The sequence below is a fragment of the Lissotriton helveticus genome, chromosome 5_1, assembly GCF_964261635.1.
Source record: "Lissotriton helveticus chromosome 5_1, aLisHel1.1, whole genome shotgun sequence".
NCBI classification, from domain to species: domain Eukaryota; kingdom Metazoa; phylum Chordata; class Amphibia; order Caudata; family Salamandridae; genus Lissotriton; species Lissotriton helveticus.
In genome coordinates, this window is record NC_136065.1 from 95,158,818 (window position 1) to 95,176,796 (window position 17,979).

Here is a 17,979-nt window from a genome sequence, read left to right on the forward strand (position 1 = left end):
TCACTGGCAACGTGATGGTGCCATGTATTATCCATTCTACTGCTGGTTTCTCAGAAACGGTTAATGGTAATCTTTCCAGTTTTTCTATGCTCAGCACCGTACAGTCTGCTCCCCTTTGCACCAAAGAGATTTGTTTATCTGTAGGGTTAAATTCCGTAAACAAGTACGTGGTGTTGATTATACGCCAAGGCACGTAGCCTGAACGAAGGTTTTGTAACGTCCAGCCTAGCAGCATTATAGAACGGAATTGAGACTGCCCATGCTGTAAAATGAGAAAGTCCTGTTCCATTATGTCTAGGGTAGAGGATACAATGCTGTCCAAGAATAAATTCTGGATGACAGAGTTGTTAACCCATTGTCAACTACAGAGAGATCTTTCTCTAAATTAATACGACCAATCTCCCGTATTCGCTCTGTAGTTTCCATTTGCGTGATTTTCCATGCTTTATTATAAGCAGCGTATATACCGGTGTCTATGAAACGTTTATGACGTGGTTTACGAGGTCCTAGTAAGAAATCTCTTAAATCAACGCCATCTTTAAGTACAGTTAAGTGCTGTTTTATATCTGGAAGTGTGGATTTCTGTAGTCACTCAAGGCATAGTTTTCCTACACTGTAAGTGGTTATTATCCCTGGATGTTGTCTCTGGATATATCTTGGATCTGGCGTAGTTACTGTAAACCCTTGTGTTTTGTTCAGGAATCTATCTTTTTTTTTTTTAACTGTTTTTATTAGTTTTGTGCACATAACAGACATTTTCAATTCTCATATCAACTCACTCATATTCCGTTCCCCCCGTATCTTCTGCACATACCCTATCAACAAATCCTAAGCATAACATCCCACCTCCCTCTCTACCCCCACCCCCCCCTTGTCAGTGTGCCTCATCACACTTGTTACGGTTTGTCTGGTCTAACATTTCAGCAGCAGGTATCACTCCCCTACATTCACCGCCCACATAGAAGTCCAGGTATAGTCCGGCATTGTCCAAGCCCATCATTCCAACCCCAGGGCCCGTTGTCCCCCTCAATCCGCCCTCTCCCCGCCTCCGGGCTCTTAGTTTAACTCCCTTCCTCCACCCCTGTGGCCTCCACCTCTCCCCGTCCCGCATCCCCCTCCCTATTCGCCAGCTCGCCATTCTCCCCACCATCATCAGCCTCCATAAGCAACTGCAAATCTATCACTAGCGCGTTCCATGCCCTAGCAGTCTCTAGCGCTTTATCATTCGCTGCGCGCCTAGCTAATTGCAATCGGAGAGTGCTTTCAGATGAGGCCCATTGCAGGAAACACCTCCGCCACCTCAGGAAGTTAGGTCCCCCTCTAGATTTCCAGTGTAAGGTAAGTTCCCTTTTGGCCATTATGAACCCCAAATCATAACATTTACTAGTAATCTTAGTGGCAGGAGTATGGGGAAACCAGAGTAGCAGGCATGCAACCGCGTCTGCATCAATTTGCCGACCCGTGACCGCATTCAGGCAAGCAAAGACATCCATCCAATACGTGCCAAGCCCTGTACATGACCAGAACATATGTTCAAAGTCAGCGTCCTCCGCAGCGCAGCGCGGACAGAGCGACTGCGCACCTCCAAAGATTTGGTGGATCCTGGCAGGCGTCCAGTACGCCCTATGGAGTGTATAATATTGAACCAATTGGAACCGGACATTACGGGTGCCCTTCCAGGCCCTGCGTACAAGCTGGGGCCAGGTCGTCTCCGGTATCTGCCGACCAAGGTCAGCCTCCCAGCACTCCCGCAGCCCATCAAGGGGAGGGGGGTCAGCCAGTGCCAGCCTCCTGTACAGGCATGTGATGGCCTTATAGGTGCCAGCCGCCATCACAACATACTGGCAGCCCAGTGACGTGGGTGGTTCCACCAGCCCCATCCTCCAACGCCTCTGAATCCCAGTAACCAAAGCCGCATGTAACAGGAAGTCACCCCTCGGGAGCCCAAAGGCCTCCCGTAAAGCATCGAACGGCATCAAAGCACCGTCCCGATATAAGTCACCTAGCATGTGGACCCCGAGTTCTTCCCAGCCCGCAAGTGCCGACCAATCCCCGCCGTGCGGGATGGCAGTACACATACCCAGGGGTATCTCCGGCGCGTACGGTGTTCGGCACCCCCCCGTCTGTGGCTGCGCAACCAGCACTTGCGAAGGGTACGCTCTTCAAGAGTCAGCTGCTCCAGCCTAAGCTCCTGTTGGAGCACAATAAAGGACAGAACATGGCGCTGTACAAGCCGACACTGCGGGCCGTCCGGTCCTCTGAATTCTCGCGCCACCGCCTGCGTGAGCCACTGAAGTTGAGCGGCCAAGTAATACCATTCAAAGTCTGGCACGGCCAGACCGCCCTCCTCCCGGGACCTAAGCAAAGTATTCAGGGCTACGCGGCGCCTGCCAGTACCCCAAATAAAGCCGATCACCACAGACCGCAGAGTGCGGAAGAAAGAGGATGGGATCCACACCGGTAACGTGCGGAAAAAATAAAGTAATCGCGGTAGGACCACCATTTTTAACAAAGCTATCCGCCCCGCTACAGATAACGGGAGGACGTGCCAAAACCTCATGCTACCTCTAATGCCCCTCATGGCCCTTCCCACATTCCCCTCGCACAATAGCGAATGGGTGTGATATATATGAACTCCAAGATACTGCAGGCAATCCGATTCCCAGCGCAGACCGTCCAGCACCGCTGGTTGAGCACAGCGGGCAGTTAAGGGGAAGAGGCAGGTCTTAGACCAATTAACCCGAAGGCCCGAAAGGTCCCCGAATTCCCGGAGCAAGGCCCGTGCTCCCGTCACGGACGCGTCTACATCTGCCAGGAACAACAAGAGGTCGTCGGCATACAGGGAGATATAATGCATGTCGCCTCGAGATAGTACTCCGGCAAAGGACCGACCCTGTCGAGCCCGAGCCGCCAGCGGCTCAATCGCCAAAGCGAACAGGAGCGGGGACAAGGAGCAACCCTGTCTGGTGCCCCGACCGACCACGCATGCCGCTGATACAGTGCGGCCCGTTCGGACCCTAGCAGTGGCCGACTCATAGAGCAGCCTCATCCAGCGGACAAAGCCCTCTCCCAACCCGAACCGGAGGAGTACGCAGAACAAATAAGGCCATTCCACGCTGTCGAAGGCCTTTTCAATGTCCACCGACAGCACGGCCGCCCCCGCAGGGCCCTCCCCTTCTACATCCATGATTCTTATCAGACGTCGTATGCACGTCGAGGTGTTCCTAGTGGGGATAAAGCCCGACTGGTCCGGGTGAACCAACGAGCACATATGGGTAGATAGCCTCGTCGCTAATATCCTGCTCAACACCTTGTAGTCCACCGTGAGCATCGACAACGGCCGGTACGCCGTTCTAGCCGTGGGGACGCCGCCCTTTTTCAACAGCGGAATGACAATCGCCTCACGCGCAGACTTCGGTAGTCTACCCCGGTCCCAGGCCTCCCCATATACCTGGTGGAGGCGAGGTGCCAGCAAATCCACATACGCCGCGTAAAACTCCACGGGGAGGCCATCCCCCCCCGGTGTCTTCTTCCTGGCCATATGCTTAATCGCCGCCCTAATCTCCCCTTGTGTAATAGCCGCCCCAAGCGAGGCACCCTGCTCTGGTTCCAGCCGCGGCAACTGGACCTCCTCAAGGAAGGCACCCAGTTCCGCAGGGCAAGCCGCCATCCGACACCGATAGAGTTCCGCATAATACTCCCGGAACTGAGTGTTAATCTCCAGCTGCGAATGGACCCCCCAGTCGACGTAGCTAACGACAGAATCGGCGTGCCCCTGGCGGCAGGGGTTGCCAGCCATGCCAGCAGCGTGCCGACCCGATCCCGCCCCGCATGCGCCCGGACCATGTATTTCCGGTAGTCATGACAGCGGAGCCTCTCCACCTGGGCAGCTACCCGTTCCCGGGCCTCTAACACATCGTCTTTATTGCTGCCTGCTTCATGATTGTTCCTCTCCGCTAGACGCAGTGCATTCTCCTCCCGCGTGACATCGGCCAACAACGTCCGGTGAACCCCCGAAGTGGACGAGAGACACGCGCCTCGCACCACCACCTTGAAGGCGTCCCACTCAATAGCTCGAGTGGACGCAGTCCCCGAGTTCTCAAGGAAGTAACGCTCAATGCAGTTCTGCAAGTCAGCGTGGAAAACTGGGTCCTCCAGCGTCAACGGATTCAGCCGCCATGAAGGAACCGGCTGCCGCTGCCTGGTCCAGATGACCGTAAGCAGGCAAGGGTTATGGTCCGATATGGTCCGCGTCAGGTACTCGCAATCCTGCGTGAGCTCCTGGGCCCCACTTGAGCAGAGGAAAGTGTTGAGACGCACATGCAAATCATGCGGTACCGAGTAGAACGAATAATCCCTATCCGTGGGGTGGCACGTCCGCCACGCGTCCTGTAGTCCCCAGCGGGCCTGCCAGTCCCTCCGGACCGCGGCCACTCTACGCACCACCGACCTAGCTAGCGGCGGATGGAAACGGTCCAACTCAACATCTGCCACCGAGTTAAAATCCCCTCCCATGTACACCGTATTCATGAGCACATCCGATAGTCGGCTCGACAAGACGGAGAAAAACGCTGCCTGATCAAAGTTGGGGGCATACACGCTACAGAACGCCACATCCCGGCCATCCAGCACTGCCACAAACCTCCCGTCCTGATCCACTCTGGTGATCAACGGCTGAAAGGGGACACCCGCCCTCACCCAAATAAGTACACCCCTAACATGCGCAGAGTAAGTAGTCTAGAAGAGTTGCCCTCTCCAACGCCGCTGCAGCGCCTGACCTTCTGCCAAAGTTAAATGCGTCTCCTGTAAGAAAGCCACCTGGACCCCCCTCTGGACTAAATATGCATGCACTTTATATCTCTTCCTCATGGAGTTAAGCCCCCGCACATTCCAGGTAATGCACTTCAGTTCAAGTCTAGCCGCCATCAATGGGCACATAGCAGAGTCCAAGCCCCCACAGTCTCACCGGCACACTGACAATACCCAGAAACTCAACTGCCCCATAACATCCCCAACCAACGCCCCTCCCACCCACCCCCAGAACAGGCATCAAACAGTTGTCACCCATCCAAACCCTACCCCCGAATACGTGGGAAACTCTGGTAAATACCAGAGACTCACGAAGTACGTGAGGTCGAGGAGGTGTCCACTCATCAGCCCGCCGGACAGCCAGAACCCGTCCCACCAGTGATGTCGATCCCGGCAATGAACAATCCTCCCCCATCCCCCCCCCGGCAGCACCACCCCACAGCAACCAGGCCCGGGGCCCATCACCCTCCATAGAGCTCAGAGCACAGCAGCCCTTCCGTCCGCACAAAGTACAGGGCCCCAGCAGCCCTTAATGCTTTCACCCCACCGGGCCCGCAGATCCCCTTACTGTCAGTTACTCAGCGGTTCGTAGTCACTCATCCAGTAGGCCATCCGCCGTCTGCGGCGTGATCCGAAGCCGCTCCCCTATTTCCTTGTCCGAAGCTTCATCTGATACTCCTGGTTCCACCTCATCCGAGCCCTGTCTCGAGCCCGAGTCTGCCACCTGAGTCTCAGGCACCACTCCAGATATGTCCGACACCGCTCGTAATGCATCTCTCCTTTCCTGCGCAGTCTGAGAAGCCGAAGGAGACCTCCCGCCCTGCACTCTCCTCCGATTGCGCCTGCTCCTGCGCGGTCTCGGCCGGGCCTCAGCGCTCTCCGTCCAGGTACCCGAGCCATCCTTGCCCGCTCTGTATCGCTCCAACCACTGCCAGGCGTCGTCTGGGGTATCACAGAACGTCGCCACTCCGTCCACCAGCACCTTCAGGCGGGCGGGAAACAACAGAGAATATTGAACCCCTTCATCTCGGAGAGCTCTCTTGACAGCGACAAAGGAAAAGCGGCTGCGTTGGACCTCCTGGGAGTAGTCTGGGAAGATTGACACAGAGGCGTTGTCCACCTTGTAGGGGCCAGCCAATCTGGCCTGCCGCAATATAAGGTCCCGGTCCCTGAAGTGGAGCAGCCGAGCTATCACCGGCCGCGGGGGACGACCCGGTGCAGGGGGGCGAGCCAGGACCCTGTGAGCCCTCTCCAAAGTGTAGAAGGGCGTCAAGCCCTCAGAAACCACCACGTCCCGCAGCCAGTTCTCCAGGTACGCAACCATGTCGTCCCCCTCGATATTTTCGGGCAAGCCCACCACGCGGATATTGTTGCGTCTGTTGCGCCCTTCTGCGTCGGCCGCCCTCCGTTCCAACTGCTGCACCCTACGATTTAGGTCCTCCAGGGCGACGTCCGACGCCTTCTGGGCTGGTTCCAGTGTCTCTATCGCCAGTTCTGTGGCTTTGACCCGGTCCGCGAGCTTTCCATGGTCCGCCTTCAGGAGGCCAAGGCTCGTAGATACCTGGGCGATGTCCTGGCGCAGCGCCTCCCTCGTGTCCCCAATAGCCTTAAGAATCTGGTCCAGCTGTTGCTGCTGCAACCCCGCCGTCCGATCACCCGCTGTCTGCTGCTGGTCCAGGGGTCCAACAAATCCTCCACCTGGTCCGGCTGCGTGGCGCCCGCTCCCTTCCGTGGCTTCCCCATGGTGACAAGCCGGCGACCGCGTCAACACCAACCCCGCAAGGCCACCTCAACTTGGTCCTCAGCAAAGGGCAAATGCGTCAGCCCGCCAATAAGCCTGTCAGAGTAACAGGGTCCAGCATAGTGACGAGAAAAGAAGGAAGGGAGGGCAACCAGCCTGCACAGCCAGATCCCGGCCTTCACAACCTCCAATGTGGCGCCCTTTGCCCCGGGCCCCTGCAGCCAACAGCGAAGGCCACCAGGAATCCCTCGTTGTGCCCAGGTCGTTACCGCTGACAGTTTCCTACACAAAGGTCCGTGAAGGAGGCAGAGCGGACCCAGGTCCCCCTCAGCGCCAGAAGGTCGTCCCAGGAAATCCGCAGTGACAGGGTCGCTGCCGCCGATGGCCGCCGCAGGTCCCGAGGGGCTCCTCCAGGCAATTCTAGGGTCCCCCAACGTTTGCGGCTACCAGTCCTGGCAGAACGCCGCCAGAGCCCAACAGTTCCGCCTCCAAATCGGTGTCCCCGGGCACCAGGCCAGTGGCGCCTCGCCAACGCCGCCACAGGTTCAAGGCGCCAGTCGGCTACAGCGCCGCCCTCCGCCGCCGAGCACCTCCGCCCTCAGCGGCCGCTCCAACCTCCTACCGCACCGGTATCTAGGCGTCCTCACTGCCGGTGCCCGGCACTTCGGGTCTTGGTCGGCAGGTCCCCAGGGTGCTGCCGCCCGCTCCCAGGATCCGGGCGCCCGCCAGCGCTGCCCGCCAGCCTCCCACGACGGAGCAAACTCCGGCGGCCTCAAGCAATCCAGGCCGGGGATCGGCCACAATGCACAGGCCCAGGCAAGATGGCCGGTCAGCGCCTCCGCAGTTCCCACCAAAGGGCGCGATCCTCCACTACCGTGGGACCCAGCGCAGTCCCGTTCGGCGCCAGGGCAACCCGCGGCTCTCAGCAGTCGAGCCCGGGTGACGGCGCCGCCGGGGGGGGGTCTTTCCTCAGGATAATCCCCGAGATCGACCCGGAGCTCAGGCGTCCATCTCGGCGGCTCCGTGGCCACGCCCCCGTTCAGGAATCTATCTTGACAGTAATTCGGGTCTGTGGGCCAGATTAACCATTTTTTCCTATCAGGATTAGTTCTGTTCTGTTGTAAAATATAGTTTACGTCTACCTCCTCATGTGGTAGTTCAATTACCATCAGGTGTGGGTTTAGGTATTGACAGTTTGTTTAAATCTTTGTCTTTGTCTGTAGAACAGTGTCATTTAAAAACATAATTTGTTCTGGGATGATGCATGCTCTGAATAAGGCTTCTAAACCTTGCACCTGCCAGTCTTTTGTGCCACAGACAGTTTTTGTCTCAATGTTGTCTTTCCAAAAGTTAAAACCTAATGTGGACAATTAAGCATAAAAGGCCGCAGAATAAATGTTCTTAATATTGCTCAACATACTTTCCATTCCTGTCCGATTAACATTTTTAAAATAAAAAGTTTCTGGATTTGTGACATTGAAACCTGAAAAGTATGGACATTTTTCATAAAATGTTTTAGAGCTACCTTTTGGTGGCGTCGGACAATGTTCCCATTGATTATAAGTTAAAACATTTATAGGGTTTGCAGATTTGTGCAAATAATGATGACCATAGTGATTAAAACAATACATTTGTTCATAATCTGATGAACCTTCTAAGGATTCATGTTTAGTACATTTTGCTGAAATTTCTAAGTCTGCCATCATTTTGCTAACAGTCTCAAAGTCCCAATCATCAGAAAATGTTCTGGGTGAAACAAAGCCACTCAAAGAAACCTTAAATTGGTGTGGAATCTTCAACAGCTCTACAGGACCATAAATGTCGTAATCAGTTCTGTCCCATGCTATACCACCTGGTATAGGAATGGCTGTGATGTTCACTGATGACAGGTCTTGTTGATCACGATGAGATGATTTGTGTGGCTTCAGGAGCAAGTTGATGTTCTTACTTGCTGTCTCCATTTTACTATATTTTCCATCTATCAACTTTCCCAAACTTAAAACAAGAATGAGCCAAAGTAGGAGAAAAAGTACACCTAACACAATCTAAAATCCAACCCATGGTGAAACCAGATAGGTATTTGCAAGTTGTTGAAAGAGTTCCGATACTCGGTCTTTGAAAGTTTTATTTGCTGGCGTTGTTTCGGGCTCACTGGGATCCTCAGAAAATGTATCAAAGTTGATGAAATAGCCAGAGGCAGTTCTGTCAATTGTTGGTATTGCATCCGAATTACTTGAAAAATCGCTGGAGCTGCTTGATCCCTTGTCATATTAGTATACTCAGAGGCCATATCATTGTAGACCGGAGTGTCTTGACGAACTATTATTTGGGTCTCAAGAGGCACAAGTTCCATGGCTTTGTTGCATAGTCCTTCTTTTCACACTGCAGATTCTTCAAAGGTGATGAGTCTTTCAATTTCAACCTTTTGGATTGTAGCAAGATTAGGTCGTCTGCTACATCTTTTGAGTCCACTGGGCCTATTACTTATGCATACGGACCTGTTCTCCTTTTTTCCAGCAAGGGGCGGCAGTAACACTGCTCTTGATCCATGGATTGCTAGTACAGGTACTGGTTTTCTGTAAGAAGGCCCAAATTCCTTCTTATCTGCTATTTTTTCTCTGACCAGATCCCCAATCTTTGTAATCCAGACAGGTCTTGCTAGGACAGGTGGTTTCTCTTCAGTGGTCGTTGGCTGTTTGTTGGTGTTGCTTAGACTTCTTCTTTTTTCATTTAAGTCCTGTAAAACAGCCAAACGATCTTTGATATCAAAGGGTTTTTGTTCCACCACTGTAGTGTGACGATCGAGGTCTTCAACCAACATTCTAGTACCAAAAGGATTTGATATGTAGTGATCCCACCCAGAGAATTTCTTGGCAGATTATTAAGACTACGTTGGACCCACCGGTCACAAGAACCTAATACCCTAGCTGTTATAGATTGCTTTATGTCACGGTCTTTTCTTTCACTATCAAATTTCCCTCAGGATGGAATGGACTTGAGTACCGCAATGCAATGCCCAAGCTGGCCATGGCCTCCTTGTAAGCTCGAGAGCTAAACGCGGGACCCTGGTCAGAATGTAGAGTGCCGATTGCGTATATGCCGATAAAGACTCGCAAATCTTTTATAACAGTTCGAGTGTCAGCCGAGCACTGAGGCCACATCCAAATGAATCTTGTCCTTTTAGTTGTGGGACCGCATTCTTCCATGTTGGCATCTGTGTGTAGAAAGCGTAATGCTGTCTAACAATGGTGTCTGTACTGGGCTGGCTACACTGTAGTCAGGTATCTGGTGGTGTTCAAAGCTATGATCTCTGTAGCAGACATCACAATTTATTCCAAATTCGTAAATGTGGAGACTCATCCCTGGTCACCAGTACATCTTTTCTAGTTCTCTTAGTGATTTTGAGATCCCTTGATGTGTCAGACCCTCTCCCATATGTGCTTCTTGAATCAAAGCACCTCTCTGTTTCTTGTTTGGAATTACTCTATCCCCCACTCCAGGGATTCAAGCAAAAGGAAAGGAGTTTGCGTCAATAATGTATGCATATTTGATTGGATGGTTCAGTGGTAATGCAGCACTGTTGCCTTTCTTTGTGGCATTGACAGCTAGCATTGTTTCACCATCTATTTTTGTTTTTGAACGAGTGATTGCAGCTACGGAAGCCGTTTGCACAGCTGCCTTCGCGGCTTCATCGGCCAATGAATTCCCTTCAACGTGAACGCCATCACGCTGATGACTCAGTGTATGAATCACGTGAGTCTTTTGTAGTTCTTTCTGTAAAAGAACTATTTGTTCCGTAAGCATTTTATGCTTGATTGTGCCACCTTTTGCGTCTTTGAAACCGTTTTGAACCCAGTTCTGCAAATATTCATTATAAGACTGGACGCAGTAATACGAATCACACACTATAAGTGTGGGGAATTCGCGATCGGTATTTTCAAGCGCCATCTTGAAAGCCTGTAGTTCAGCTAGCTGAGCTGTACAGTCTCCCTGAGATTGAGTTTTTGTGACCATAGTTCTGAATTTACCATCGAGCCAGCGACCTTTAACAATCGCGCAAGCAGCACTATAAGCTTGTTTACCCCCAATTGCGGGTTGTGCTGATCCGTCTGTATAAATTATACATCCGTAATGCTTGAGAGGCAGAATTTCAGTGGGCAGAGGACATTCTTGTTCGTATTGGATAAATTCTTGTGTCTTCAAGTAGGAGTCAAAAACGTATTTAACGTCTGTTGCAGCAAGGGAATTAACCCCTTGTATCCATCTTGGATGAAAAGCTTTGGCATATGAAATGCTCGCTTTTGTCACTGCCTCTAAGGCAGGTACAGGCGTAACGACCTTTATGCGTTTTCCCTGTGTGAGGGCGCTTTCCATTTCTACTGCAGTATGAACCGCTGTCAGAATTTTTTCTGTTGAAGTGAATTCCATTTCAGCTTGTGTGTACAAGTGTGATTTGGAAGCTATTGGTACATTTTCACCTTCATTAAAGTTAGGTATGTGAATCCGCATCGCCCTGGGATGATTCGGATTACAAGATTGTGTACATTGTCGCGTGTCTGTAAATGTGTTGTTGCTAACATGTCTGTTTGCACTGAACGCAAAATTACTGTGTGATTTTGAGTCCAATTAGTTGGTTTGAAATCAGGTTTGATTAATTCGTATGAGAGGTTTAACCCTTTCTGCGTAATTCAGAATGTAAGTTCTTCCGAAGTTTAGGAATCCTAGAATTGACTAAGTTTTTCAGCGTTTTTAGAGGTTGGAGCAGCGCACATTTTTCTAAAACGTTGGCTGCCAGGCTTTTGCCTGCACTTGAAAGTTTGTATCCCAAAAATAGGACGTTGAGGTTAGCAATTCTTGATTTTTTAAAATTGAATTTGTACCCTTCAGAGGCGAATCCAAGTGTTATGGTGTTCACCCTGTTCAAGTGCCTGTCCACATCATCGTCGGTTAGATAGAGGTCATCGACAAAAGATAATGCCTCATCATCATACATTTGTAGTAACTCTGTTACTCTGGCTGAAAATAACCCTGGACTGTTCTTGAATCCTTGGGGGAGACGACAAAAGTGTTACCGTGTCCCCATTAATGAGAAAGCGGTCAGATACCTGATCAACGGTGCAATGTTTTGACAGAAGAAACCGTTTGAAATATCTAATGTAGTTTTATATTTTTTACACACAATATTATTCATCATTGCTGCACTGTGTGCATTTTGTACTGCAAAGGTTTGAGTTTAGATGTCTGTAGTCCAAAATTAGACGATATGTATTGTCTGGTTTGGAGATAGGAAACAAAGGGTTGTTCATTGACGAGGTGCATATTTCAATCACCCCTTGGTATTCAGGTTGATCTAAGATCACCCTGACCTGTTTTTTAGCTTCCTGCTTTACTAGATACTGCCTCTGAGCAGTAGGTGGATTTTTTAATTGGATTTTATGGTGAGGAGAATCCTCATCCCATCCCACATGATTTTTATATAATGCTGGAAACCTGGGCCACGGCACATTTTCTGGCATAGGTGTATTTTTTATGAATAGGAATATGATTAGAAAAGGCTGGCATAATGATTTATTCGCCATCTGGGCACTCTCTGACAAATTTAGGTGGCCAGACTTTTTCAGCTAAAAGGATGTCATAACCCTTAGAGAGCTTCTCCCAAAAGAGTGCTCTTATTTTTCTAATTATGTCCCCCTCTATCCGGAGTGCTACTTCATATAACTTATGGGGTACACTAACCCTGGTGTCCGCAGTTTCAACCTGAATGTATTCATTCAGATCCACTGTCTCCGGATGATCTTTCAAGATATTGTGAGCTATGGGAACCTCTGCTGCGCTGTCCAGCATTGTCTGGGCCCACTCCCCGTTCTTGAGTTGGGTCCTCAAGATCCTCGGCATGTCTGATTTTAAGACTTGCTACCTGATTCTTGTTAAAGTGGGTTTTCTTATTTTTTGGAACGTGTTGCTCGTCTTTGGACTTCACGCGTTCTTACTTGTGTTCTGATCGTCCTCTTCTTTCGGATTTCTGCGAGGAAGTCTGAAAGGTACGAGAGAAACGTGTATCAGTATCTTGATATCTATCAGGTTTTTTCAAATTATCCCTATTTCTGAGGTTATACCTTTTTTCAGAGGGCTCCCTTTGGGGAGACCTTCCTCTGGATTAATAGCACTTCTCTTTAGGAAGTGCCCGTCTAGTATTTTTCCATTTCTTTTTAGGAGTAGTGAGATTATTTTTATTAAAAACTTTTTCAGGATTTTCAGTTAGTTGGGGTTTTACTGGTTTTCCACCCAAACTATCTCTACCTAGTTCTTCACAGGATTTTTCACTAATTCTGGCAAGTTCATATGGTTGCTCAGTTACATCAAGTTCTTTTAGTTTTTGGCGGATTGCCACTGATGCTTCTTCACCTTTAATGTTAGCTAATGAGATAGCTGAGGCCTGTTTGAAATCTTTCAGTAATTTCATACCAAGATTCAAGGCCAGTTCTGGACCGTATTCATTTTGAATCTGTCTCAGAACGTCTGATATTACCGCCATAGACGGGACACCATGTGTTTTTGTGTAGATTGAAGCAAAGACTGTACCCCAAGTGTGTCAGTCCTCCACGTGTGGTGCGATCCCCATTGGTAACCAGATTGTTAGAATCCTGTGTTTCTCATGAGGTGTACTATCAGGAAATACTGCCTCTATTTCAGTAATTTTTTGAGCTAACCAGAACAGAATTTGTTCCTGTTTTGCGGGTAATTTACCAATGACTGATTGTATAGTCTGTGGTGTCATTTTGTTTGTGTTCCCCTGGTGAGGGGTGTGCTGTGGAATCCTTATAGCAGGTTGGATTGTTAGAGTCCGCATGACATATTGAACCAAATGTCTATGTATTTTAATTATTTGTTTTAGCTGAACTAACAGTTCTGGTCCTGTCATTCTTTCAATGTCAGGATGTGGTGTATAGCTGGCTAGTACCGGCCGGATGTATGACATTACAACGCATGCTTTTACATCGCATGCTTTTACAACGTGGTTTTTACAACGCATACCATTACAACGCATAGTGCTTTTAGGTGCTGGATAGTGAATTGTTTAATTTACTATTCCAACTCCAGTCCCCGTGGATAGTAGGGAAGGTGTTGGATAGTACATTAAACACATTCCCTATCCTAGAGCGCCCCCCAGCGCAATGCGTTGTAATGGTTTGCGTTGTAAAAGTTGCGTCGTAAAGGCACTGCGTGGTAAAAGTTGCGTTGTAAAGGTTGTTCACCGTACCGGCCATGTTGCTCCTGGTCTACCTAGTGGACCGCGCCTGGTAATGTGATATTGATGTTGTAGGGCGCCTTTAAACCAGAGCTGATGCTCTTGGTAAGTTAGTGGAATTTCAATGTCCTCAAAAAGAATGTATTTCGCTGGATTTTCCTCTTCTTTGTAGAAGTGAAACACATGTGTTGTTGGATTTGCTTGTGGAAAAACAATCCATGAATAGAATATCTCTGTCTGCCGATATTCATGTGCCTCTACGACAAATATCACCCTACCAACTCGATAGGCCATTTGTTATAAGCTTTAAAGTGATGGGTTTCCGTATGTTTTCCGGATGATTATAGCATCCTCGTCGGTTTATTGAAAACCTGTTGTCAAAACCCGGCTGGTTTGCATTTACTGCAGCTCCACCGGCTTTGTTGTTGTCGCCGTTAAGCGACATTGTTTAATGAAAGTTTGCAGAGCAAGTTTCAAGGAAACAAAGATAAGGTGCACAATATTTTGGAACACTGTATCCTTCAACGTTGAACAAACCAAAAACTAATACACAGGATTTTTTCGTCATACTTAGTTATGGCGGATATTTTTATCCTTTAACCCACTCCAGACGTCTATTGGAGTATTTTACGGGAAAAAGGGGTCTCTGTGAAAAGCATGACTGAGTTACTCTAGTATCTAGCGTTAAATTAGTGCCTTACCAAACGTTGGGCGCCATGTACTGTAGTTCCTACATTCCCAATAGGCTCTGCGCATTGGAATAATATACACTATGGAATTGACCTAGGACTTATGTCGACTAGGTCTCTATCGAATATATTAAACTTAATTGTGAGTGCCAGCTAGCTCAGAGGTCACTAGAAACTTCCTCGAATTCACAAGAAGGGATTAGTTTCTGACAACCGCATAAACATGACAACTTTGTTTCCCAAGAATAAGAAATATATCTCTAGAGTCGCGGAAATAATAGATAGATATTTCACTCAGTTAATCGTGCATGCTTCATTTCACCAGAGGTGCAGAGAAATAGAGAGACGGACGTTTTCAATAAAAAGTATTTATTGAAGTCTTCTTTCTCGTGCAGAAGAAATAAACTGCTACAAAGTACAATGCGTACAGTACGAAGAGTATTATAAAGTAATACTGTAAAAGCATGGTATGGTTTCTAAGCCATAAAATACATAGAATACATACATTAATAAATAACGACTAAAAGTACTCAACTGGTGCTTCTAAAATATGCCTACCCCGATGTACCTAACCTAAGTCTAGTACGAGGGAAGAAGTAAGTGAGGTGTAGCTTAAGTTTAGTATTCTTTTTGCCAAGAATCTATCCAAGATTTCTCTTAGGGTCTGATCAGCTCCGTACCTTGATTTGGAATGAAAAAGGTCAGGCTCAGGATTCGATTTCCCAACAACCCGCAAGGGTAGCTTGGAAACACTGGAGCTGGATTTCTCGGCAGGAGAAAAGAGAGCGTCTCTCTCAGTGCGTCTGCTGCAGGGTCGGCTTCCTTCGGCACTTGCTGTAGCAGGATGCGTTGGGCAAGTAGATAGTCTAACTGCTCCAAACCACAGTGTGTTTGATAGGGCAAGTGCGGGCATATTTATACCATGAAGGTGCCAAGTATGACGTAAAGTTGGACATAATAACGTCATCAAAGAGTCTCAGTTCTTTGAAAACTCCATGAGTTCTTGGACAAATCAATATTCAAGCAAGGTGAAGTCCCTAGCTGCTGAAGGCGAGTTTTCCAAGAAATCGTTGTGGATTTTCGGAACTAGTGGAAGTAGCCCTGCCATATTTGAAGTGCATGCGTTATGTCTAAATATGGTAATGATTTCTATGTCTATATAAGGATATGGTGATTTATACCTATATAATGGCATGAATCTGGAAAATTATGATAGGGTCCTAAAATGCTACACAACACTAGCACATCCCTGGACAGGAAACCTATTGTCCAAGCCTCCCCTGACGGAGTTTCGTCCAGCAGCAGGAGGTCAGACTCGTGTCTGCGGCAGCAGCATCCATTTTGTGATGCTGGGGCTCGGTTTAACTTTTACCGGGTTTAACAGTAACTACATGTCTTCTCCCTCTAGAAGGGTGGAATGCTACTCCCGCCGCCAGGACTGGCGAGGGGTGGTATTCCAAAGTGTTTGACACCTTACACAACATGTTTTGATAAAGCCAAACGAAAGTTAGCATTACCCGCGAGGATTATAATGCACTTAAGAGTATATGGTATGGCTATATCATAGAACAGCTATAAGGAGATGGTTCCGAAAGCCGCAGAGGGGCTCAGCTCATGCTAGGGCACTCTCTCACAAAAAACCAAGCACTCTGCCTCCAGGATTGTCGAGGCCTACTGTAGGAGTGGCTTATAGGTGTATATGTGTCTATATATATATATATATATATATATATATATATATATATATATATATATATATATAGGTATATATATATATATATATATATATATATATATATATATAGGTATACTATATCTAAGTAAGGCGTGATTACACCACCTTACCCAGGCTGAGTGAACAGACCTGTTGTGTCAGTTTGGAGGGCCAGCCAGGGTGGCATAATACATGCTGCAGCCCCTGATAGGCCTTGTATGCACCTATGCCCTGGGTACCTATGGTACACTCTACAGGGACTCACAAAGGTGACCCAATTCCCAATCTGGTATGTACCTTAAGTACATGGAGTCCATTTTATAGAGAAAGCAGACAGACTGGGGCCCTGATTAGCAGGGTCCCAGTCCAACTAAGTCGAAAACCAGGAAAACACCAGGAAAAAAGTAGGGGCAACCATATAGTCAGATTCCACCTTCCTACAACACCCTTGTTAACTGTATCACTACAGATACTCCCTGTTGAACACTTAAATATCACAACCAATGGCAGTGTCAGAGAGGTGGTAAATGTGCACCACTGCTGAAGGGGCTTCCACATAACAGGCCTGCCATTTCTTCCATCCTGAGGCAGGGTTAAGTGCACTAGTTATCCTGGGACATTCCAGTCAGCTGTGGTCTATCCCTGTAAGAGAAATCTAATGAAGGCATAAAATTTGACACGTCAAACTATGGCCGATTAATTAGACTGATGCAGAAAAACCTTGCGGATTGAACAGAACAGAGAATGTCCAAAGTCAGCGGTGAAGCTGAGCTGTGCCCATGTCATTAGAAATGCAAATGTCCCGAAGAAGGGAATGTACGTCACAAAACGTGCTAAGATTAGACGGCATTTGGTTTAATGAACCATTTGTGGAATAAATACCAATCTACACAATGTTGGAGTTTTCATGCTCTCCTTATTACTTATATAAACTCTGTTGGATGTTCTGTGGTTTCATTATGTATATACAATACCATACAGAAAACACAGTGGACGGACCCACTAACAACTACGATTCACTGGTGTTTATATTTGTATGAGTGCCAGAAACCCATTAGGTTTATTAAAAGACCCCTCACCCACCAACCTAGTTGGTGTCATGCTTCAACATTGGGATCTTAACTGGGTAGCCGAATGCCACCCAGTTGCGCTACAACGCCTGATTACAGCTGAGCTGGATTTGTGTGATTGTGAAAAAAGTGGCGCGAATTAAAATCGTGTCTGGGAATCCTTACCAAATAAAAACGTTATTCCCAGCGGCCCAGGACCAGGTTAATAAAGGAAAAGGACAACTTTGAGATAAATTGATCTAGGTTGTCACTGTGGTTGGTCTACATGTTTCACCCTCTTAAAAAGATGCAAGGCTTTCATCAGGACCAGGTGAATGTAGTGAGGGTGTGGCAAAAATAAGCCACGTTTTGCGTGTTATCAACACAAGCGCTAAGGTGTGTTGTGTGATGAGTGGTGTCTGTGTACTTATGGACTCACTGGGAAAAACAGACCCACTGGAAAAAACACTAGCTACGTGTTACTTGTAGCCGTTTGCAGGTCCCGGGAGGGGCGCCCGTATGTAGTGACACATTTGTCAAGACGGGACGTCCGCCTTCTGCACCCATTGCGGTCTTCTCGCGGTCCTGGATGTCAATACCGTAGCACAATTACATAGCAAAATCCTTTGATTTGCAAGGGGCTTGTACCAGGCTTGCCTGGTCTGATAGATGGATAGATAACTCCAGATCCATTCATACACAACCCCACAGAGGTGCACGCTCATACA

General features: G+C 48.4%; 1 protein-coding gene across 2 annotated transcripts in view; it reads right to left on the reverse strand.

Moving 5' to 3' along the window:
- The window catches only part of LOC144754203 (E3 ubiquitin-protein ligase TRIM39-like), a 173,594-nt gene that overhangs the window by 133,357 nt on the left and 22,258 nt on the right, over positions 1–17,979 (reverse strand). The gene's annotated exons all lie outside the window — the stretch shown is intronic.